General features: G+C 49.0%; 1 protein-coding gene across 8 annotated transcripts in view; it reads left to right on the forward strand.

Moving 5' to 3' along the window:
• The window catches only part of PKNOX2 (PBX/knotted 1 homeobox 2), a 318715-nt gene that overhangs the window by 110734 nt on the left and 183767 nt on the right, over window positions 1–24214 (forward strand). For all 8 annotated transcript variants that reach the window (XM_045483350.1, XM_045483348.1, XM_045483352.1 and 5 more), the window contains one exon: window positions 14088–14157. The gene's annotated coding sequence lies outside the window, so the exon portion shown is untranslated. The remainder of the gene's footprint in view (window positions 1–14087; window positions 14158–24214) is intronic.

The raw sequence follows: 24214 nt of genomic DNA on the forward strand, positions 1-24214 counted from the left end.
GGACCAGCCCCCCGAGGCGAGTTAGGAAGTAATGAATGGAAGTGCTGTTTGGAGAGGCCTGCTCACCAGGGCCTGTGGCTGGCCTGCTGGAGTGCGTGGCTTTCTTCCCCGGGAGAGACGCACAGACAGTCTTCTTTCGATGGCTGCCATGGTGGGCACTCTTTTCTGACATGTAGGTGGCTGTTGGCTTGGCTTGGACTCTACGGTGAATATTCCCACTGCCTCCAGGACTGGCCTGAGGGGAAGTGGCTGACCCTCCATCTTGCCATTGTCTGGATGTAGCTGCCTGAAGTGGGGAGACCCTCATCTGTGGCCCCTACTTAACATGCTGGATGACACCTACCCCCTCAAGCAACCAGTGTCTGTTTCTCCCTTTAGACTATGGACTCCTTGAGGGGAGAGGGATAGATTTGTTGCCCGTTATTGATCTCCAACCTAGCAAAGGGTCTGACAGTCAAAACACATTCTGTAAACGAATGAAGGGAGCTACTGGCTGGCTTACAATCCTGGACTGGTGTGGATAAGTGTCACCCCTCTCTTAATCCGTTTCTGCAGACATGAAATCAGGAGGATGGAATGGATAATGTCTAAGGTTCCATCCAGGTGCAACCGTGCACGGTTCTGACAACCGGCCCTCCCACTGCCTCTGGGCTGGCTCCTTCTGGATAGGCGCTCCCCATTGTGGCTGAGGTCCCCTCTGCCCTGGTGATGCTAGCTTAGTCATTCCACAGGTTTCCAGTCTGCGTCTTGCTCTCTGGTGGCCAGTCTGCCTGTGCTGTTTTCCCCTGACGCATCCATCCTCAGTCTGTCACTTTTCTCAGGCACACAATTAAAAGTTCCCTCCCAAGTAAAGCCAGACACAAAATGAGAGCTTCTTGGCCCAAAGAGATGCGTTTGTTCTGCCCTAGGCTGTCCCTCCTGGGTAGGCTGCATATACGTTTCCTTCTGGCCTGGACCCCTCTCCACAAGGGGAATTGAGGGCCTCCTCATTTCTAACCAGAGGAGGGTCAGCCCATAGCACATCACATCCCTTTATCATGCCCCCTTTATGCCTGCTGCAGAACTACTCTCCCTTCCTTCCTTCCTTCCTTCCTTCCTTCCTTCCTTCCTTCCTTCCTTTTTAATGTTTTTAATTCATTTTTGAGAGACAGAGAGACAGAGCATGAATGGGGGTGGGGCAGAGAGAGGAAGACACAGAATTAGAGCTACTCTTTCTTTCTGCAACACTCCAACAATAACGATCATCATAGTTACTTGCATGAGAGAAATAATTTTAACTTTTCGGAATATATAATTATTTCGCTTCGTTTTTACAATATCTCTGTGTTGCGGGCAGAGCAGGAATAAACATTTTATTTACTTGAGGCCTAAGTATTTACTGGTGTCCAGTTCAAGATTTCTGGGAAGCTTAGAACTTTCTAGCTTAATGTGAGCCTAGTGAATATCTCTTCCACCAATTCTTAACCTTCCTGGGGACACGGACAGCCTTGAAATCTTGGTAAAAATGTATAAATCCCTCCATAGAAAAATGTACACACAAATGCCATTCTGGATAAAATCGCAAGGAGTTTGTGGACCCCTAAAAATGTAAGATTCCTCTTGCCCTGTTCCAGACACTCAGTTCAGTAGATGAAGAAACTGAGGCCCAGACAAGGTCAAAGACCCCATAAGGTCAAAGGGGCACAAAGATAGGACTGTCTCCTGGGCCCTAAGACGCTTTCCAACACACCAAGCTGCCCACGGCTGCATCGGGTGAAGGGCCCAAAACCCCTCATCATGTTCTCAGCTTCTTGTTCCCTTTCCCTTTTAGATCTCCTGCAGTGGATTCGTGGGACTGTCTTTCATCTCCAGCTAGAGAGTGGCCCAACTCTCTACCAGTTGCTTCCTACTTCCCACCACTTTAAAAACATTTTTTTTCTTTTCTTTTTTACCCTAAATTGTGTCTCATTTATCCAGTACCGACACTCTGGAATCGCCTTGGCTCAGACGTTTCCACAGGAAAGTTGCCTTTCCTGTCAGCAGACTGACCTGGGAGCTTCTGTCCCTTTCTGCCTGGCAGCCTCCCCCTCTGTGTTCTCTCCCCTGGGCCTCAGAGACTTGGGGTTCCCTGCTCTCTCTGTCCGCCCTGGGCTCCCTTAGCCTCACCTTGGCTGTCAGCTGCTTCTCCTCCTGCTCTTTAACATCCCGGGCTCTTTTTTTTTTTTTTTTTTTTTTTTGTTTCTGAGAAGTTAGTGGTGGTGTGTATTTTTTTAAATTGTGATAGGGGTGCCTGGGTGGTCCAGTTGGTTAAGCGCCTGACTTGAGCTCGGGTCGTGATCTCACGGCTCGTGAGTTCGAGCCCTGCATCAGGCTCTCTACTGTCAGCACAGAGCCTGCTTCAGATCCTCTGTCCCTGTCTCTCTCTGCCCCTCCTCCCCCACTTAAGTGAGTGCTATCTCTCTCTCTCCCCCCAAAATAAATAAACGTTGAAAATAATAAAATAAAATTGTGGTAAAATGCGTATCACATAAAATTTACCATCTTAACCACTTTTAAGTGCACAGTTCAGTGGTATTAAGTACTTTCATAGTGTTGTGCAATCATCACCACCATCTATGCACAGAACACTTTTATCTTACAAAACTACAACCTGGTTATCTGTTAAACCCTAACCCTGCCTCTCCCTTCCCTCCCGGCCCCTTGCAGCTACTATTCTACCCTCCATCACTACAACTATGACTCCTCTGGGTACCTCACGTGAGTAGAATCAGACAGGTTTTGTCCTTTGGTGACTGGATTGCTTCACTTAGCGTCGTATCGCTCCAGGTTTATCCACGTGGCTTTCCTTTGAAGGCTCAGTGATATGTCAGTATCCATATAACGCTTCTGTTCCTCCATTCATCTGTCCACGGACACTATGGTTGCTCCCACCTTCTGGCTCTTATGAGTAATGCTGCTAAGAACAGGGGTGTGCAAACATCTGGGTCCCCCCTTTCACTTCTTTTGGGTGGAGGCATGTTTTTGAGGTGTCTTAATTATCCTCCACTCTCCCACCAGCCTATTTTTATTTTATTCTTAAACTAACACCTTTTTTAAAGTTCATTTATTTATTTTTAAAGAGAGAGAGAGAGAGAGGCAAGGGCAGAGATAGAGGGGGACAGGATCTGAAGCACGTTCTGTGCTGACAGCAGAAAGCCTGACATGGGGCTTGAACTCATGAACTGTGAGATCATGACCTGAGTCAAAGGCGGATGCTTAACTGACTGAGCCACCCAGGTGCCCCTTAAACTAACATCTTTTGAATACAACCACTGGCTTCACCAGGTCTGTGGCATGTGCCTCAAAGGACGCTTTCCCAGAGAGGTCCAGAGGCTCTTTCCTGTCCTCTCTCTCTAAAATGTCCCCGTCCCCTCCCCAGTCACTTCTGCTCCCTTGTCATGCTGCATTCTTCTTCCTAGTGCTTATCACCACTGGACTATATACGTGTGTATAAGTAGTTTGTTTCCTCCGTTAGCATGTGAGCTCCATGAAAGCAGAGACTTTTCTGTCTTCTTCGTTGTTGTATCTTTGATGTCAGGCACAGTGCAGGTACACATGCCTAAGACATAATTTTTAAGTTATTAACTTGAATGATTGAATGAATGAATAAATAACCAAGGCACTATTCCTACTTGTAAAGATCTTACAGTCTGATAGACAGAGAGACGCATTAAAATCGTTGTACCGCGGGGCATGGGAGGGTGGGGGGGGGTTCCTGGGTGCCTCCGTTGGTTGAGTATCTGACTCTTGATTTCTGTTCAGGTCATGATCTCACAGTTGTGGGGTCCAGCCCCATGTCAGGCATGTCTCTGAGCATGGAGCCTGCTTAGGATTCTATCTCCTTCTGTCCCTCCCCCACTTATGAGTGCTCTCACCTTCTCTCTGTCTCTCAAGATAAATAAATAAACAAACAAATAAATAAATAAATGGGGGCACCTGTGTGGCTCAGTTGGTTCAGCACCTGGCTCTTGATTTTGGCTGAGGTCATGATTTCACGGTTCACGATTCTCTCTCTCCCTCTCTCTCTACCCCCGCCCCCCTCCGCTATCTCCTTCAAAATATTTAAATAAACTTTAATAAATAAATAACAAAAAATAAAAATAAATAGATGAAATGGTTGTATGGCAAAATATAGGGGCTCTGAGGGGTGTGTAGGGAGCCCTGGCCATGGCTCTCAGACCGCCCTGGAGAGGTGGCACAGGAAGTCCCTCTATGTACTCGGCAGATTTTTCCCCTCTGATAGAAAGGCCCCAATTGTTGAGCAGCTATGAACTCATTTTTCCCACCAGTCTCCCCACCACCTCATGACATGATACTATTATCATCAGTCTCTGGGCAAAGAAATCAAGATGGAGTGAGATTAAGGAACTTGCCAAGGCCGTGAAGCTAGTGAGTGGGGCAGGTTTGGAATCTGACTTCTCTTTTTTTTTCTTCTTTTGTCAAATATTTGTCTCTTCCTTTATTAAGTTTCTTCGCAAAAATTACAGAAGTGACGGTGCTCCCTGCACCAGCAACAAGGCTAAGATGTGCTAAAAACGGTGTGCCTTCATCCCTGTCTTTCCAGTGCCCCATCCGCACCAGTGTGAACACCCTGGGCCACCCCTTCCACGCTGCCTCCGTGCTCACACAAACACATGCAAAGGGATCAACTCGTCCTAGAGTTTTCTCTGTTTTTATAAACTTGGAATCACTCCACACACATCCTCTGCTACTTACTTTTCTTATTTTGAACGTTATGGCCATTTTGCCTGGCAAAAGGTGTCGGTCGAACTCATTCTTTTTAATGCCCTCATGTATTTACAGTATGGTTGTACCAAGAGTTATCCAACCATTCCCCTATTGGTGGACATCCACGTTGCTTTAGACTTTTCCCCACGATGGATGCTGCCACATTATCCTTGTGCACCTGCCACTTTTTCCCTGTAGGATGCATTCTCAAATTGGGGCTGCTTGGTCAGTCAGTGTATTCTCAATGACAGTAGATTCCATACGCTATTTTCCCAAAAGATAGTAGTGACCCAATGTCATGCTTTTAACCAGTACATCTTCTAGGCCTGACTGTCCCCACCCTTCTTCCTTTCCTGCTTTTCCTCAGAGCCCAGTACCCTCAAACTCATCCCAGCCACTTCCAACCTGGCCCAGGACTCTCCAGGAAGGTGGGAGGGACAACTCTTCCTCCTCTCACCTGTGACTGCACACGGGTCTGGGCATTGCTTTGTCCTCTCCTTTGGCCAGTGAAGACTGGTGGTCAGGAAACCTGGATTGTAGTTCTAATTCTGTTTGGCCTTGGGCAAGCCACTTAACTTTTCTGTACGTTGGTTTCTTCATTCATAACTTGAAGGAGGTGGGGCTAGACGATCTGTAAAGCCCTCCCTCTCTCCAGATGACCTTCCCAGTTTGACACACCCACGGAGCTGGCTCTCCCAAGTGGAGCACTGGGGGTCTGTCTGCTCTCTGGGTGCCAGGGAGTGGGTGGGTGGGTGCTGAAGACAACCCAGGAGAACCTTTCTACTGCTAACTTCCCTCAAAAGACTTTCCTGCAGGCTTGACTGCTTGTTCTGCCAGGAAGTGATGGGTAGGCTGGGGATTCTGGAGCCAGACTGAGATAGAGCTGGGCTAGAACCCAACGCAGCCGTATTTCAGCTGCATGACCTTGGGCGGCTTGCCTCACCTCTCTGCGCCTTGACTTCCTAATCCGTTAAATGAGCAAGATAAAATGGCCTCAGTATTCTAGAGCAGGCTCTAATACAACGTTCTGCGATGATGGAAACGTACTCCATGTGAACCTTCCAGTACAATAGCCACCAGATACGTGTGGCTGTCGAGCTCTTGAAATGTGGCCAGTGAGGCTGAACCCTGAATTTTAAATTTTATTTCATTTTAATCAATTAGGATTTGAATTTAAAAAGCCACACGTGGCCGGCAGCTACCTTGTTAGACTGCACAGCCAGTGATAGAAGATGAACATTGGATCCAGTAATACAGTATATAGAAAGTGCTTTGCTGGCCCAGTGTCTGGCACATAGTAAGCACTCAATAAATGTTTGCTATTATTAGGTATTATGTGTCTTGCTTTCCGGCCCACCACGCCTCATGGCTCTCAATGACACCCCATACCGGCTGTCCCAGAGTCACCTGGGGGAAGGAGGGAGAGAGGGAAGGTGTTGCTGTGGTGGTGCCTGTCAGTAATGAGCCTTGCACTAAATGTTTCTGGTCTGCTACTTTCCCTGGAGGGTCATGTGAGCCAGAGTGGTATGTGGCCTGCTTTGCAAGTGATTAACATGGTGTAAGCAATCTGCATAGAGAGAAAAAAACCCTCCGTTGGTATTCCATTATTCTATTAGAGTTTCAGAGCCGGGATTAAGTGGACATGATTTCTTCCTATGGGCCATTAATTTTGTTTTATTGCTGGTCTGATGGCCATTACCCTTTTTTGCCAATGCATTCCCCCATTAGGTTTGTACAATTAACAAAATATGTGCTGTTAGGGCTTTGATAGGAACAGTGGGATGGAAATAAAGGGAGGGGGTACGGCCGCTCCTGAGCCGGGGTGGGGAGAGGCTGGACCCAGGGGTGGGGCCTCAGGAATAAAGCGGGCGGGGCTTCTGAAGAAGGCACCTGCCTTGTAGCCGTTGGCATTCCAGGAGAACCGCCCTAGGACCTTTGCCGGCTGTCTCCAGGCTAGGAGTGGCGTTGCCCAGGTGGGAGGGAAGGACATTCAGGCGGGCCTGCCTGGTAATGCTGGTATTTTCCTGAATCCTGTCATCTACCCTCCCGCTGGCACCGCACAGCTGAGAACATAATGAGCCACCCACCCCTGTGCTGTCACTTTGAACCCGAACCTCTTCAGCAGGCAGAATAAGTCAGCCTCTAGGTGTCTGACCCTGTGACGGGAGAGACTTCCAGGGTGACATCTGCCTTCCCTCAGGGGAAACAGGAGGACCCGTGCGTGATTAAAAGGGGGTGACTCGGGTGCCTGGGTGGCTCAGTCAGTTAAGCATCTGACTCTTGATTTCGGCCCAGGTCATGATCTCACTGTTCGTGAGTTCGAGCCCCGTGTCAGGCTCTGCACGGAGCCTGCTTGAGATTCTCCCCCTCTCTGCCCCTCCTCTGCTCACACTCTGTCTTTCTCAAAAGTAAATAATAAATAAAAAACTATGAAAGGAGGTGGCCAATACTCAGCATCATCTAGTGATTGCCATGTGGAAATGTAGGACTGGCATTGTTAGGTCACCTGACCTTTGGAGAAAAGTTAGAAATACAGATGGTTAAAATTTGAAATTTCCCACTTTTGAGATGTTGGCGGAATTTATAAAAATTCCAGACAGGCAAGAGTCCATGGAGGGACTGCCAGTTGGCAACGCCTGTCAGACAATGAGGCGTCATGGAAGGGTTTTAAGGAGGAGTGGCCACGATCAAATTTGTGTTCCAGAAAGATGCCAGGCTGAGGGGAGGTGGTACACGGGCAAAAATGGGGTGAGGCTGGAGGCCGGGAGACCAATTAGGGCCCTGGAAGAGAGAGAAGGCCTAAGGCAGGTCGACGACGATGCCGTGGGGAGAAGGGCAGTGAGACTCCTGACGGAGAATCAGCAATCCTCCGAGGATGTCCACGGGGCCGGGAGGCTGCCCTGTGAGCAGGTCCTGTAGCTCCTGAGGGTTTGCCTCTGTAGAGGGCCCTGCCGCCCTGGAAGCCCCCACCGCACTCCCATCGGATGCAGACAGGTCACGAGGGCCTCCGGGTCCTTCTCCTGTGTATGAAAGTCGTTAGGATTAGCCCACCAGTGCCAGCATTCCTTAGAGGGGTTTATATGTGAACCTGTACTTTCAGGTATGGGCCCAAGATTAGAGGCCCAGGGAGCATGACCCAGGGAGCTCTTCCATTCCCTCTGCAACAGGGTGACCAGCACTGCCCGTGGCCCAAGGGGCCGAAGACAGGTGTGGCATTAGCATTGGCTCTCATCAGGCTTCAAGAAAGGCTGCACCTTCAGTGAGGGCTGATGGGGGGCGGGGGGGGGGGGTTGCATCTCAGAGCCAAGTATTTAGTGCCAGGTAATTTTATCCGTTTTCAGCTACCTAGTTATTGTGTGACTTAGAGCCTGCTGGTCAGAGCCTACAGGGCTGTCACTGACAACCTCATTCAACAAGTGTAAATAAATAATTGGAAGCTCTTGCCGGGTGATGGGGGAGCAGAGGTGGAACAGAGAGGGTGATGGGGGGAGCACAGGTGGAACAGAGAGAAGCCTCGGCAGTGAGGTGGGGAGACACAGGACACACCGTCTGGATGGATGGGTGGTCCTTCAAGGGTTTCCTTCTGGAATGGTCTCTTCACGTTTTGTCTTTCTCGGAAGTTTTGCTCTTATGCCTGTGGATGGGCTTTCAGAGAAGAAGGGCATCCAGAGAGACTCTTGGTGCCCCAGAATGGGTTGTCATAATTTGTCCTCATCCCAAAGGTCTGGCTGGGGCAAGACCTGAAAAGCTTGTCATGGGCAGTGGGATAAATGCAGAAGGCCTCAATCTTCTTGATTTGCCTCTCATTCTCCTTTTCCATTCAGTTGCTGCCTGCCTTAGCTCAGAACACATAAAAACAACAAAAATCCTCATTTATTAGTATGTTCCAGGCAGCTCTAGGTGCATCATCTCATTTAAAGATGCTACTGTTGGGGCCCCTGGGTGGCTCAGTCGGTTAAGCGTCCGACTTCGGCTCAGGTCATGATCTCACGGTTCGTGAGTTCGAGCCCCATATCAGGCTCTGTGCTGACAGCTCAGAGCCTGAAGCCTGCTTTGGATTCTGTGTCTCCCTTTCTCTCTGCCCATCCCCCTGCCTCTCGCTCTCTTAAAAACTAAATAAACATTAAAAAAAAATTTTTTTTTTAATTTTTTTTATTTATTTTTTTCAACGTTTATTTATTTTTGGGACAGAGAGAGACAGAGCATGAACGGGGGAGGGGCAGAGAGAGAGGGAGACACAGAATCGGAAACAGGCTCCAGGCTCTGAGCCATCAGCCCAGAGCCTGACGCGGGGCTCGAACTCATGGACCGCGAGATCATGACCTGGCTGAAGTCGGACGCTTAACCGACTGCGCCACCCAGGTGCCCCTAAAAAAAAAAAAATTTTTTTAAGATGCTACTGTTAACCCCCTACCTTTTAAACAGGAGAAGATTGAGGTTTATAGAGATTAAGGTTAGGTTAACGATGGACCTAGGTTTGAATCCAGAACTATCTGGTTCCCACATCTTTACTCTTAACCAGGGTGATATACTGAGGTGCCTTAGCATGAGACTTAGAGCCCTCCCTGGCAGGTTAGTCTGGGCAACCTCACAGGTATATAGATATCAGATGGAATTTCGGTTTAAGGATTATCTAGTAGTCTAACCATATCATTTTGCCTATGGGGAAACTGAGGCACGGAGGGGGTAAAGTTTCTTGTCCAAGATCGCGCAGTAAGTTAATGACAGAGTGAGGGCGTGAACCCATGTCTGGTGAACACCCCAGGCCTAGTGTTAGACTCATGTTCTATGTGTTCTCTGTGTTAGACTCATGCCCTTGCTAAGCCCTAAGTTCATCTCTCTCCAGCCTTCCAGCTTTCCTGGGCGTGCTCCATGGGTGCCACTCAGCTCTCCTGGAGCATGTGCTACCTCCTGCAGGAAGCTTTGTTCTGTCCCTCTTCTACCTCATTCCCAGACAAACATTCAACAACTCGTTCCTCATTAACCACTTCACAAGTTTCCTCATATTTATAAATGTGAGTGGTCAGTCTCATTTATAGTTCCATTTTATTTTCATGGTGAACAAGACAGCCCCGAGTTTAAATTCTGGTCCTATTATTGCACGGCTGCTTGTCTGAAGGCTTTTGACATGAACCCTTGCCTGCCAGGACCACACACTGCTGGCTCTGGAAGGCTCTAAAATACATGGCGCATAGGTGGTTCCCCAGCATGTGTCCGTGGATCAGTGCCAGTTAAAGTAGACTTTTCCACTGATCACGAGTGAAAACTAAGGACAGCATGGAGAGGTCACATATTAACATGTGTGTGCACACAAGTGTGTGTGCGTGCATGTGTGAGAGAGAGAGAGCAGACAGACAAAGAGAGAGAGGCAGAAAGAGAGGGAGAGGGAATGCATTCCATGATGCTGCATTTATTCAATTCAAAGAATGGTCCTGTTACTCCCCTTACTTTGGGGGTTGAGTTACTTTATGAAATGATGATAAATGAAGACAGTATCAATGTTTTATCAATATATAAGTTTGTCAACCCTATCAGACTCCTAATTTTTTTTTAACCTTTCATAGATGGGTGAAGCCATGTCTGGGAGACCATGGTTGGAGCACCTTCTCACCCAGTGCAGATTCTCCTTCCAGGGTTGGGGAGCTCACTACCTTCTGAGGAAGCCTAGCTCATTTTTGGATGGTTCTCATTGCTAGAGGCTTCTTTCTTATATCGAACTGAAGGTTGACTTCCTCTAACATCGACCAGTTAGTCCTAATCTTATTGTCTAGTGTAACACAGTCCTTCTTTCATACAATTTCTTCAAATATTTAGGGGACCACCATGTGGGAGAAGGACGGGTAATCTTACGGACAAAGCCCTGTGTCCTAAGGGACACAGCCTCCTAGGAATGAAAACAGTGACAACAAAATAGCAATGACAATAGCTAACATTCAGCGAGTGCCTATTTTGTGTGAGTCACTGTCCCAAGCACTTTGCAGGATACAAAATCATTCAGTCCTCACACTAACCTCAGAGGTAGAACCCTTATTAGCCCCATTTTACAGATGGAAAACTGAGGCACAGAGAAGTTAAGTAACCTGTCCATCCCACTAGTAAGTGGTGGAGCCAGGATGGAAAACTGTGCAGGCTGGTTCCAGAGCTTGAGCTTTTAATGGCTAAACTTTTAACCCGAGCTTTAGCCACTGGACATCTTTGCTCACCTCCCCTCTTCACTGTCAAAGATATTGAAATGGAGGCGGGGGCGGGGGGGTGCCTGGGTGGGGGGGGGGGCCTGGGTGGCTCAGTCGGTTAAGCGTCCGACTTCGGCTCAGGTCATGATCTCACGGTTTGTGAATTCAAGCCCCGTGTTGGGCTCTGTGCTGATAGCTCAGAGCCTGGAGCCTGCTTCGGATTCTGTGTCTCCCCCCTCTCTACCCCTCCCCCCCCCAAAAAAATAAATAAAAACATTAAAAACAAAAAAACAAAAAAAGAAATTGGTTTTTGTATTGAGCCCAAATCAGCCTGTCCTCAAAGCAAGTGGCTTATCCAATTCGGCAAACCACCTCACCCATCCCAGGCCTCAGTTTCCCTGGTCTGATTACAGTTCAGTCCCACAATCAAGGGAGTGGGTTGAGAGAAAAACACAGAAGGGACTGGTGGGATACATGCCCTCTGCACCCTTCCCTCGCTCTTGGACTAGCTTGTCTTTCCTCTTCAGACTCCTCAGTATTCTAGAGAGTCAGCCAGTAGACATCCTTTATAAGAGTCATGGGCTGGGGAGCCTGGGTGGCTCAGTCGGTTAAGCGTCCGACTTCGGCTCAGGTCATGATCTCGCAGTTCATGAATTCAAGCCCCATGTCGGGCTCTGTGCTGACAGATCAGAGCCTGGAGCCCGCTTCAGATTCTGTGTCTCCCCCTCTCTCTCTGCCCCTCCTCTGCTTGCAGTCTGCCTCTCTCTTTCTCTCAAAAATAAATAAACATTAAAAAAATTTTTAATTTAAAAAATACATTAAATGGGATGTCAAAACTGCGTCTTAAATTAATATGGATTGATAAGTCAAGAGTGAGGGGACGGTTCATCCCTCCGTTGGACACTATATGGGAATGCAACTTAAGATCACATGTAATGGATTTCAAAGCAACACCACACTCTGGGGTCATCCTGAGCTTCTGTTAAATTCAAATAACCCACATCTTTTTTTTTTTTTTTAACCAGGTTACCCTGTTTGGTGTTTTTGCGATTGACTTTTGAATGTGAGAGTGGGATTTGGTGAATATATCCTTGTCAAATCTTTTTCTACAATTCTGTAAAAAATAAAAGTGGATTTGCATGTGGACATAAGATGTAGTAATTTGATGGGTCAGAGTGATGGGATGGTGGGCCATATTCCTTTACCTTCAAAGTTACCTCATTTATGGCTGTCGTGATGTTATTGTGCAAGAAACAAAAACTGGTAGAGGAAAACTTGGACTTGTAGTTTTGGCCCCTTCTTTCAGCTTGTTAAAAGCTTTCTAACACTTTTGAATCCACCTCTCCAGTAGAGGCTATCCTTCCCAGCTTTACAGCATATGTGAATGGGAAGTCTGCCATATCTTCTTCTCAGGTGCTGGCGTCGCAACACACAATCCCAGAGGGCAGGGATAAAACACCACTGCATGCAATTCCATCTAGAGACTTCTTACACTGAGTTCACACGTGCTCAGTAGCAGCATGGCAGTTGTTCAAAAGAACGTAAGCTGGAGCCCACTGCCAACCACTGCCCATCCATGGCTGGTCCCAAGGTGCTGGTTGTAGATTCTGTTTGGAATGAACAGGGTCTACCAATGAACATTTCAACAGACGTACACAGAGAACTATGGTGGGCACTTGGCGAGGTTCTGGGGCTATAAAGATGCATAAGACGTGGTCCTTGTCTCAGAGGTGCCTCCTTGAGCCATTCATCTTGGTCATGCAGATGTTAGTAGACAGCCCCAGAGGAAGTACGGACACCATCCTGAACAAGAGGGACATTTTCTTTTCATGAGCACATCATGCTATGGCCCACGCCCAAATCTTCTGTCTGAAATTCCACCGCTTCCAAGAAGCCTCTCTGTCTTAATTAAAGGGAAAATATTATTAGAGGGGTCAGGGCAAGGGGGTTCCTCTTCTTCGGGTCATTTCCTTGATGAAAAACTTTCAATGGCTCTCTACCAGCTCCTACCCCCAGCCTGGCCTCTCAGCCTGACACTTAGAGCCTTAGATGCTCTGGCCCCATCTGGCTTATTCAGTGTTGGTCTCTCCTGGTTGCTTTCAGGCAAAACAGCCTCTGCCTTGTCCCAGGGCACTCCCATGCTGCCCCCCTCTCATCCATGCCTGGATTGCTCCCTTTCCACGAATGCCCTCTTGCTCCCTTCTGCTGGCCAAATCTTGCCAATCTCCAAGGCCCCATGCAAGTTCTCCCTACACCCAAATACTTCTTGAGCACCTCAGCTCTCGCCAACTTCATTTCTCTGTGGAGAGAGAATTATAGTCCCTACCACACAGCTCAGCACTACTGTGCATATAGCCTTGTCTTGCACAATATCTGGTGATGTTCCATATGGGTAATCTTATTTCCCGAATGACGTGGCAGCATTTTTATAGCAGGACCCATCCGTGGGATTTTATTCCTGCTGCACCTAGCCAGCGTCGATCACGGAGCAGACACTCATAAACATGTGCTGGGTTTTTCTTGTTGTTGTTGCTCTATTTCCAGAAAGAGAATTAAAAGCAGTCACATTTTTTTATCTTTCCAGTCCTTCCCTCATCATTCTTCTCCATCTAGCCCAACTGCACTCTTCACCTTTCCTTGAAATTTCTCTCTTCCATCCAGATTTTCCATAATCCTGCCATAAACAACAACCTGGGCTTTGTGGTTTCCTAGTTTTTCACAGCCTTCCCCATGTAGGTTGCAAGCTTTCACAGGGGCCGTTCAGCTCTGTCCCTCTGCATGGGGTCTCCCTTCAGATGGGAGGCATCAGTAAATGATTATTGCCTTGGTCAGCTCAGGGCTCTCAACAGCCATGAGCCTGTTTTTCTCCGGGATTCCTATAGGGAAGGGGATGAAACTCGCAAGAAATTGAGGCAGCAAGCAGGTAAGGAGGGAGTGATCCTCTCTCTCTGTCCTGGTTAGCTGTCTAAACAATGATCATTTTGCACCAAGAGTGCCTGGATCAGGAAGTTTTCCCACTCAGGACTGTGGGAATAGAGCTGTAGTCCTGTGCTGCTCCTGAGCCAGAACGACTCCTGAGTTTACCCTCATCCCACGTTGGCTCTCACTCAGAGCTCTCACTCAGCAGAATCATACACATCTATAAAAAACGTTTTCTTTTATTGACAGGTGAAGTCTGGAGCAGGATTCTGAGGCTTTCTGTCCTCCATGCCGCTCACCAGAAAAGGGACTGTGAACTGTAAGTAACTTTGATTGGTGTTTCCAGGCTGACTCAATAAGGTTACGGGTTAAAGACCAGCCCTGAACCTAATCTTTAACAGTCATGCAATTGTGCAAGAGAAATCCTCAACAATGAGCTAGTCAGAATGTAAAATACAGTGGACTTCTAATTAGATTAGATCTGAATGTGACAAAGAAGCCCTGTAATATGACATCCTATTTAATTAGGCTTTATTGATTGTGCATTAAGGTGGACCTGATGTGTTATGTGTGTCATGAGTGTTGGAGAGGGAAGCTCTTGAGTTTGCAAGGCCAACCCAGACCCCAGCCATTGTCATCTGTGGGCTAAGCTGGGGAGTCAGGGAAAGCCCACACTGGCTTTGACACCTGGTTGATTTCTAGGGCAGCGTGAGGGAGGGGAAGGGGGACACTGCTGGTGGCAATGATAACACCACCTTAAGCTCACGTGCTCATTTTGGCTCTCCCGCTTGGCAAAAGTCTACCCACCTGCAGGACCCAGCCTAAGTCGAGCCTGCTCCACGAACCCTTCTTTAGTAAGTCCAGCTAGAAGTGATTTCTCCCTCTCCTGAAGTTCTTCTGTGCTCACATGGCAACCTCCCCCCTGACCGGCATCTTCCTGCGCGCCCCCCAGCAGGGCTGTGAGCTCCTGGAGGGCAGTCTGGGATTCCGGGGTCTCCGTGTTCCCACTGCACCCTCAACCTGGTCTCTGCTCAGCAGATGTTAGCCAGAAGACTGGGTCGCCCGGGCTATGTAGTTTCCCCACCCCGCTTCTGGGGCTACCGGAGGCTGGGCTGCTGCCGCGCCTTTGATAGTACATTGGCTTCCAACCAGTCCATGGAATTATAAATGATTAACCGTTATCAGCGCACATCTTCACCTCTGTGTAAAAATAGATTGACTGTAATGAGTATTTGAATAAATCATAAGAATGGCCGCCATGCGATCGTCTAACATCCTGCCGATGGCTGCCCGGTGAGTGAGCAGGGCGCCGGCCCTCCCGCCTAATGGCCTGCGATTCAGTGCTGGTCGCCTCTGTGATTGACGGGCTGCGGCTCCCAGGGCACCTCCTCCACAGCCCAGGCTCTGGAGTGGTCGGATCCCCGGGCCCCAGTGGGAGGGGGGAGGGTGGGGGGGGAGCAGGGAAGGGTGCCTCCCTCCATCCTGTTCCGGGAAAGCCTACCTGGGAGATGCAGCCGGGGGCTGGGGGAGCCAGCATAGATAGACCTTGGTGAGAATCTTGTCTCCTCGCCCTGGAGGTTAAAGGGGCCTCATAAGTCAAGTCAAGTATGAGAGAAGCAAGCTGAGCGTGAACCTTAATGAGAGTGGAGAGTGGGGGAAAAGATGTGCATGTTCCCTCCCTGTGGCCGAGGGCCCCCCACACGTGTCCAGGGGAAGCCCCCTCACTTAGGAACATGCTCTTGGACCTGCATTGAGAGATAAGAGCATGAGGACCCTGCCTTTTGGAAGGAAGGGGGGGGGGGTGGGCTCAGAGGGCCTGGGGCCACTTGAGGAGGGAATAGACTGAGTGAAGACCTGTGAAGGCTGGATTTGAGAGGGAAGCAGCAAACATTCTGTTTCATTCCAGCGGTGTTCCAGTTACTGTGGCTGTGTAACAAGCCACCCCAAAAGTTAGTGTCTTAACAGTGTTTTTTATGTGCATATTCTGTGAGCCGGGAATTCAAACAGGGCACGATAGGGACAGTTTGTCTCTGTTCCGCTGGGTCTGGGATCTTGGCTGAGGCAGGTGAAAAGCTGGGTGCTGGAATCAACTGAAGGCTCATTCACTTATAATTCGGGGGGCTAATACTAGCGGTTGGCTGAGATGTTAGCTGGGCCTGCTGGCCAGGCCCATGTGACTGCTCCAGGTGGCTTGGGCTCCTTCTCAGCATGGCGGCTGAATGCCAGGAAGGGAGCACCCTGAATGAGAACAAGAGCCGGGTGGGAGCTGCATTGCCGAAGTCAAGCAGCATTACTTCCACCATGTTCTCTTGGGTGGGGCAGTTACACAGGCCTGCCTCAATTCAAAGAAGGGAACATAGACATCATGTTCGAGCCATCATGACTCGAAGGATGAGTGTCAACAGCACATGAAAGGAGGAGATAGGGATGGGATACATGTTGTTGCAACCATCTTTGGAGAGCACAATCTATCACGACTGGTACCTGGCAAGTCTGACATAGTATAGCCTCATAATTTCCACAGACAGGCTGAAGAAACCCCCATCCTTGGGCATCAAACTGTCCCTCATGTCACGGAATGTCTGGGTTTAAAGCCCCTCCCCCCGAGAGGCCAGGCTAGGCTTCCTCCCAAAGCGGGACCCCCCCAGGGACATGCTGGAGTTCGGAGTTCCTGCAGCTGGCGGAAGCTTCCATATTAGTGTCCATTTCTGCAAAAGTAGTCCAGTTTGCAACTCACAGCTTGAGGTGCCAGGTATGGTGGGACACTTAGATCTGTGACCAAGGATTTCTCAAGCCTAGAGCCTTCATTCAAGGCTCCCCACACCCCCAACTCAATGGCCTTCCAAGCTGGGGGAGGTTTCAGCCAAAGATCAGGACTTAAGAGGCTACTGGGGCTCTGTAGAGGACTGGGGAAATTTGGGCAGCCTTTCCTATCTGATCCCCGTGTCCTCTCTTTTTCCTGCCCTTCTGCCACACATTATAACCTGTGCCATTAAGGGACCAGACCCCCTTTCCTTTGTCATTTTACTGACATGGATGCAGCTGAATTTTGGAAGAGAATCTGAGTGCCTGGATGCCTTGTTGTGACTTAAGAGGATAGAAACAAAACTCAAGCAACAGAAGAGTGGAAACAACCAATTCATTTCTCCAAAGGGCTGAGATATGAGAATGGCTAATGCTGAAAGGGTGGGAATGGGGAGGAGAGGGATAAGGGGGCTTGGTTTTGATAAAAAGGTGCTGGAGTTGGGAAATGTAGGTCAGGAAACTAAAGTTTAATTTGGACAAGTGAAGGAACTGATAAAAACGTAAAGATCATTTGTATTTTCAAGGCTCCAACTTGGAGGTGGGGGGATTGGATCTGAAGCCCCAGAATGAGTTTGGATCCTGGCTTAGCACTTTTGTGACCCAGGCATATCTGCTTGGGCTTCAGAGCCCTCATGTCTAGAATGGAGATGGGATTGTATACGCTTCCCAGGTCTGCTGTGGGGACTGGAGGGAAGCCAGCATGCGAAAGCACTAAAGCCATTCTTGGCACACAATAGCTACTCAAAAAACGGTTCAGTCATTTCATCCACCCAGTAAATAAATAAAAAGTGGAGTTGGAAAGATTGTCCCTCTCCATTGCTCCTGACAGGGATGGTCAAGAATCTCTCCTTTAACTGTATCCTCCATAAAAGTTCACTCATAAACTATTGATATTTTAATAATACACATTAGCATCTTGCCCTTTGACAAATGAATATTGAATGAGCAATAAAGAGGCAAAAGAGTAACCAGATTTAGGGCTGGCTGCACGGAAGCTGGGATCTTATGTAGTTGTCAGAGGGAACATGCCCCTTTCCAGGCACCTTGTGACTCATCTCTCTCCCCAGTGACCCCTAGGAAACAGCTTTGTAAAGAGCGCTCAGATTCTAGCCCCGCCCAGTGTGAGCAGGATTTCTCCTACCATTTCTTTCACTTGGCTGAAGGGGACTTGGGAGAAGAGAGGAAAAGTCATTAAAGAGCTGCTAAAGGCATGGATGTTTTGCCCACGTGTGAAACACCTTAGATCTCTCCATTACCTCTGCTAAAGGTGCCGACCTCTTCCTGATTCGAGATCTCCGCTCCACAAATTGAAAAGTCTAGAGACAGTGCACCCACCCCAAATCAGGTGATGAGCTTAAGAAATGTAGCCGGGACACAGGGGTGCCAGAGCACCTGGCGTGGGGGTCCCAAACAGACTGAGTTCAGCCACTGGCCCTTGACGAAATTCAAAGGCAGGGAGAGGAGCGGTGGTGACATAAGAAAGGCATTTGTTTCAGCAAGGCCAACACCAGGAAGACAGTGGCCCAGCATCTCAAAGACCGGCTCCACAATGCTGAAAATAAGAACATAAGGAAAATGTGGGACAAAGGTCGGTGGGTACACGCAGGTGGGCGGTAAAGGTCAGGTCCGTCACTGTCTTGGGGTCAATCACAGGGGTCTTGCTGGTGTCAGGACAGTTGTTCTTGCTTGAGGGGGTAGTTTTGGTTCCCATCACGGGATGCTTTGTGCACAGGGTCGTTTGAGTTAAGAGATAAGCTGGAAAGAACTTAATCAGTTAGGAAGTACAGACTGAGATCGAAATGGAGGTAGCTGAAGTCCTCTTTCAGAAATAACTCACACTAGTTCTACCCGCCTCTCGCCCTTTCTCCTCCAAATCTTGATTGGGGCAGTTGCAAAGGCCTATGGGGGGTGTGTTAAGGTTTGTAAGACAGAATTCCCTGCCTCTTGCAGCTCCTGTGCCCAGCCCCACTGCCATAGCCTCCAGTATCTCGTGGCCTCCATCTGGGCTGGGAGTCCTTGAGTGTGCAGAGAACAGTGACAGGGGCTCTTCGTTGGTCCGGCTTAATTGGTGTGATTTAATGGCGTTTCTGGCGGATTCAGATTTATACGGCTTTCTGAGCTGCAAATCTGCTTTCTAAATGTAGAATTTTTGTGGAGTGGTAAAAAATAATGGCTGTTCTGTGATTCCTGCCTCCCGAGCTAGGAGATTGCAATTTACATTATGCAAATAGACATTATGCAATCAAGGCACTTTAGCAGGAATCTGGCGGCAGAGCGGCCGCTGATGAGATGCCGAGGTCTGCAGCCCCAACTGAGGGGCTCTGCAAGAGCGGAGATGAAGTGGGGAGCGGGTGGAGCCGGCGGGAGGAGGCAGAGTCTGTTCCGGCTGGCCCAAGGAGGCAAAGTGGAGCCTGCCCAGAGATGAATGCATCCGGGGAGCTGCCAAAGCGACTCTCTCAATTAATGGCTTTGTTTAATCATACCCCCTGTCCAGAGGAGTATTGTCTTACGGATAATTTCGTTTGCCTAACGAGATTTTGCTAATTAAATCTCCTTTCAGTTGGTGTGACTATGCCTGCAGGAGAGGGGGCTATTTGGAGTCTTCTCCATAAACCTTTCTGGAGAGGAGCTGAGAAGGAGGGGAGGGAAGGAAGGGAGGGGAGAGAAGAGGAAGAAGGGGAGGGAGAGACTTCCTGCTGTGAGCAGGACTGGAGAAGCTTTGAGGGTTTGGGAGCTACAAGCTGGCTGCCGCCACCCACCCGGCCTTTCTGTCCTGTTGGGTAGAAGCGCAGACTCATAAATCTTTGTTCCACCCGAGGGATTTCCCCCTTTTTTTCTTCCTCTCTGGCTCCTGTCACCTCTGCTACTATCCCTTCTCAAGTTCTTCCCAAATCCCCAGGAGATCGCGAGGGATCTCCAAGTACTGCGTGGTGGTGGTGGTGGCAGTGGTGGTGGCAGTGGTGGTGCCATGCAGAGAGATGGTGGCCATGTGGGAACCCTCCCCTTGCTTTTGCCGTTAGCCAGCCAGTCTGGCTCTTCGGAGAGGAGAAATCGCTCCCAAATTGACCATTTCTCCAGGGATAATTGCGTCAATCAAAGAGGAGAATACCTCATCAAATTCATTTATCATCAGAGTCGGCCAAGGATAACCTCCTATATATGGAGGAGCCTAGTGCTGCACCTGAATAGTGAGAGCCTAATTAATACTGTTGTATCTGGCCAGTCACGCCTGTGCCCCGCAATCCCCAGTGGTGCTTTGCTGACTGTAGCCTACTTGGCCTGATTTACCGTGGGCTTCACAGCTCAACCCTGTCTACTTTTCCAGTTTCATCTCCTACCCCCCATGCTGTTCTTTCTTCCCTGTTACTTACAGACACTCAGACACATGGGCACATTCCTACTCCTGATACCCCAAATACACCTAGTTGCTCAGTTCCCCTCAGATACTCTGTATAACTTCACATCTCGGTGCCTTTGCACTTGCCATTTCCTCTCTCTGGAATCTCCTTGACCTGGTAACCCCTGTTCCTCTTGCAATACCCAGCTCACATATCTCCTCTATGACTATCTCCTTATGGAGCTTCCCCCAGCTTTTGTGAAATACTGCTGCACTCTTTCTTTTCATCTATGTCATTATAGGACCTTAAATATAGTTATTTGTCTGTCTATCCAAGTTGAGGACTGAATCTTATTCTTCTCCTATCCCAGTACCTAGAACAAGGCCTGACCATAACAGGCACCCTACAAGGTTGGTTGAATGAAAAAAGGAATGAATGCACCTAGGAGAAGAGGGTGGGGTGATGGAGAGGTACTCCCTGGTAAGTCCTTGAAGCCCCAGGACGTACAATGGCAGTAGGAAGTCAGGAGACTGATTTCTGTTGAGATTCTGCAGAGTTGCCTGTCCATTACCTTTACTTCCTGGGTGGGGAGGCACTACCTCTGTGGGCTAGCTCATGCACTACGTGGGTCAGCACCTCCTGTCACACATCCTCACATAGATCCTGTGAGGTGGGGATTGGTTTTGCTGAGGGAACCGAGACTAATATATCCACATCAGGAAGCAAAGCAGTGGTCAGCTGTCACTGGGCCCACTGGCTGGGTCCCAACAGGATCTACCTCTAGGCAGGTAAAAGCTATGCTTTCCAGTGTCTCTCCCCATTTATCCATCCATCCATCCATCCATCCATCCTTCCATCCATCCTTCCATCCATCCATCTTTCTGTCCATCCTTCCATCCATCCATATATCCATTCATCCACCTAGGCATGCATGCATCCATCCATCCACCCATCCATCCTTCCATCCATCCATATACCCATTCATCCACCCTTGCATGCATCCATCCATCCTTTCATCCATCCATCTTTCCATCCATTCATCTACCCATGCATGCATCCATCCGTCAATCCATCCACCCTAGAAGTGTATCACATCCTTGCTGCCCATGACACCAGGGCTCACACAGTGCTGGAACGCCTGTATGTCTGTGTGGTATGCTATAGGGTGGGGAGAAACTTAGACCCCACGGGGCAGCCTCTCCCTGGATCTGGACTGTTACCCAACTAGCGGTGGGGATGTCAGGTGTGGAGGAGTCTGCATTCCGTGCTGGGGAGCATGGGGACGGTCCAAGAGAAATGACTCCTATCTTCACGTGTGATAAGGGTATGTGTATGTTACATGTGCACGTGCAGGCTGCAGGTGAGTGAGCATGTGAGTGTGTGTGAGTGAGCATGTGTGTGCATGTGAGTGAGCGAGGCAGTGTTTGTAGAGAGCGGCTTTGTGTTTGTCTTGGTTCCTGAGTTTCAGTGCTTTGCTTTTTGCCCTGGTGTTTTCCTATTGGTCCAGATACATCTGTCAGGGTGCTTCTCTGCAGCTAGGCTTTTATTCATCTTAATATGCCCACCGTGCTCTCGATGCTCTGAGTCTGAAGTATTTCTTGGTACATAATAGGTGTTCAACCAGTGCTCCGGGATGCACTGAATGGTTGAATGGCTGAATGATTGAATGAGTGCACAAGTATGCACTCTGGTGTTAGTTAGACCTGACTTTGAGCCTTAGTACTGTTATTTGTGTTGCTGAGACCTTGGGATCAATTTTCTCATCCAGAAAGTGAGAATACTGAAACTACCTATTCTATCTTTCTCAAAGGGCTGTTGGTAGAGGATCGTAAGAGGTCTGTGAAAGTGGTTTATAAACTATGGAGCACTATGCAAGTATAAGAGGTTGTTATTATAATGGTTATTACACTTGAAGTGATCATTGTGTCTGAAAATTAGGGATTCTGTTTTCAAGAATATAAAACCATCCTGGCCTGATTTGAACTCTGAGATTTACAGAGCAATCATTATAGGAACTGATTCCAGGTTTGCCCAGCTGTGGGAACTCTCAAGGGGCTGGGGTGGGAGGCAGGGGCTGGTGAAAACTGTCCATCTTCACTTCATGCCACCCGTCTCCCAAGTGGACCCACACAAAGGTCTCTCCTGAGTCTCTGAAATTGCCTAGACTTCTATGCCTCATTATCTTTGCAAATGCTGTTCCCTCTGGCAGGAATGCTTGTCTCCTTTTCTCCACCCTCTTCTGACCCTCTCATGCCGCCAAGTTGCCGCACTGTCCCCAGGCTCCCAGGCTACCAAGTCTGCCTCTCTGAAGGCATTTATCACAGTGTCCCTGGGACTGTTAATATCTGCCTCCCTGGCCTCAGCTTGCACTTCTAGGACAGAGGAGGGCTTCTTCCCTGCAGCCCCAGAGCTAAGGGGATGGATGGCTAGACGGTAAAAGGTGAAGGGGAGGGTTGGGATTTGGTAGATGCCCAGGATTTGAGCTTTTTTTTTTTTTTTTTTAATTTTTTTTAATTTTTAGAGAGGAGAGAGCACAAGCAAGGGAGACAGGCAAAGGAGGGAGAGAGAGAGAGAGAGAGAGAGAATCTTACACAGGCTTCATGTTCAATGTGGAGCCCGATGTAGGGCTCTATCTCACAACCCTGGGATCATAACCTGAGCCAAAATCAAGGGTCAGACACTTAACCGACTGAGCCACCCAGGCGCCCCAGGCTTTTGAAGCCCCGAGTCTGTAGGGGAAGATGAGGAAGAAGCATCAGAGAAATGAGCACTGCCTTGCAAATAACCCCCAAATTTCTGAGAGCTATTTTCCACCCACTTTCATGCCCCAGATGTTGAATAGGCTGATCTTCCATGGGGTTTCTGGGCCTGGGGACATCAGTCCTGTACAGGTGAGTGACTGGCCGTCAGCCAGGTGGGAGGTGAGGCCTCCAGGTTAGAGCTGAGGCCTCTGGACTCGGAGGCATCTGCCTGTAGCTGACCCCTACAGGTGAGCAGTTACCCACATGGGGAGGCAGGTGCTGCCTACCTCCTTCCTCAACCCTTCCAGATTCTTTCTCTTGGTGGAGTCAGCCCCAGCTGGTGGAAAATCTGTTGGAAGCCCTCCTAGGAACTGGCTCCCTTGCTTCTCTCCCTGTGTTTGGAGGCATCTTGTCTCCACCCTGCTCTGGGCCTCTCCCCCACACTCTCCCACTCCCAGCCGCTCTCCTGGAGCCCCAGGCAGCCGCAGCCAAGTGCCAGGGGGCTGGGAGCGTTTTCATTACTGAATGCACTGAACCTATTTGTGAGTGTTTTGCAAAGTGTTTAATCCAAGGTGTTCCCTCAATTAAATTAGTGCAAACATCTGTGTCCCACATCCACCCCCATTTGCATTCTGTGCCATTTATTACAGCGGGAAATTGGAATGCACCTTAGGAATACTTAGGACCGAATTAGGCTAGGTAGGGGTGGGCGTCTGGGGGTGGGTGTCTGAGGGTGCCTGGGAGGTTGGTCCACAAGGTGGATCCTTCTCCAGGCTGGAGTTTGCGGGCGGAAGAGTGACTTTCTGGCGCAGGAGACTACACGGAGAGAAGCGTCAAGGGGCCCAAGACCACCAGTCTTGTGGGGGAGGTTGAGTGAGTTTAATTAATGCCCCTGATCCCCACCTGGGCCTAAGTACCTGCAGAGGCAGGAGGAGTTCACTGCTGTTGTGTTGTAACTTTAAACCCAATTAAAAAAGAAAAAAGTGTATCACATTCAAGTGACCCACCTGGGTCTCTCCCTGGGGGAGCCTTTTCCTGCTGGAAGGCTTGTTTTGTTGTTGTTGTTGTTTGTTGTTTGTTTTTTTTATCATGAAACTGCTCAGCCTTGGTGACTGGCTGAGTGTGGGTAGCAGCTCTCTTCTCCATACCATGTGATTCCCATGATTGTCAAGTACTTCAGGAGTCCTACTGTTCTACTAATGTCGGGGGCATTGAAGAAGAATAGTTTCCGCTGTGTGACAGGTGCTGCATCAGCGCTTCTCACGCATTATCTGTTGTAACCCTCCCCACAACCCTCTGAGACAAGTCCTCTAATAACAGAACAAATGAGGGAGCCAGGCATAATCAGAGAGGTTAAGCAACACACCATTGTCCCACAGCTAGAAAGAGGAGCAGTGAACTCACGTCTGCACGACTCTGAAGACAGTGCTTCCCACTGTACTCGGACATCTCTCTCAGATGAAGCAGCTGGGATTGATTTTGAATCAGAGAC

The sequence above is a fragment of the Leopardus geoffroyi genome, chromosome D1 (assembly GCF_018350155.1).
Source record: "Leopardus geoffroyi isolate Oge1 chromosome D1, O.geoffroyi_Oge1_pat1.0, whole genome shotgun sequence".
In the NCBI taxonomy this organism is placed as follows: domain Eukaryota; kingdom Metazoa; phylum Chordata; class Mammalia; order Carnivora; family Felidae; genus Leopardus; species Leopardus geoffroyi.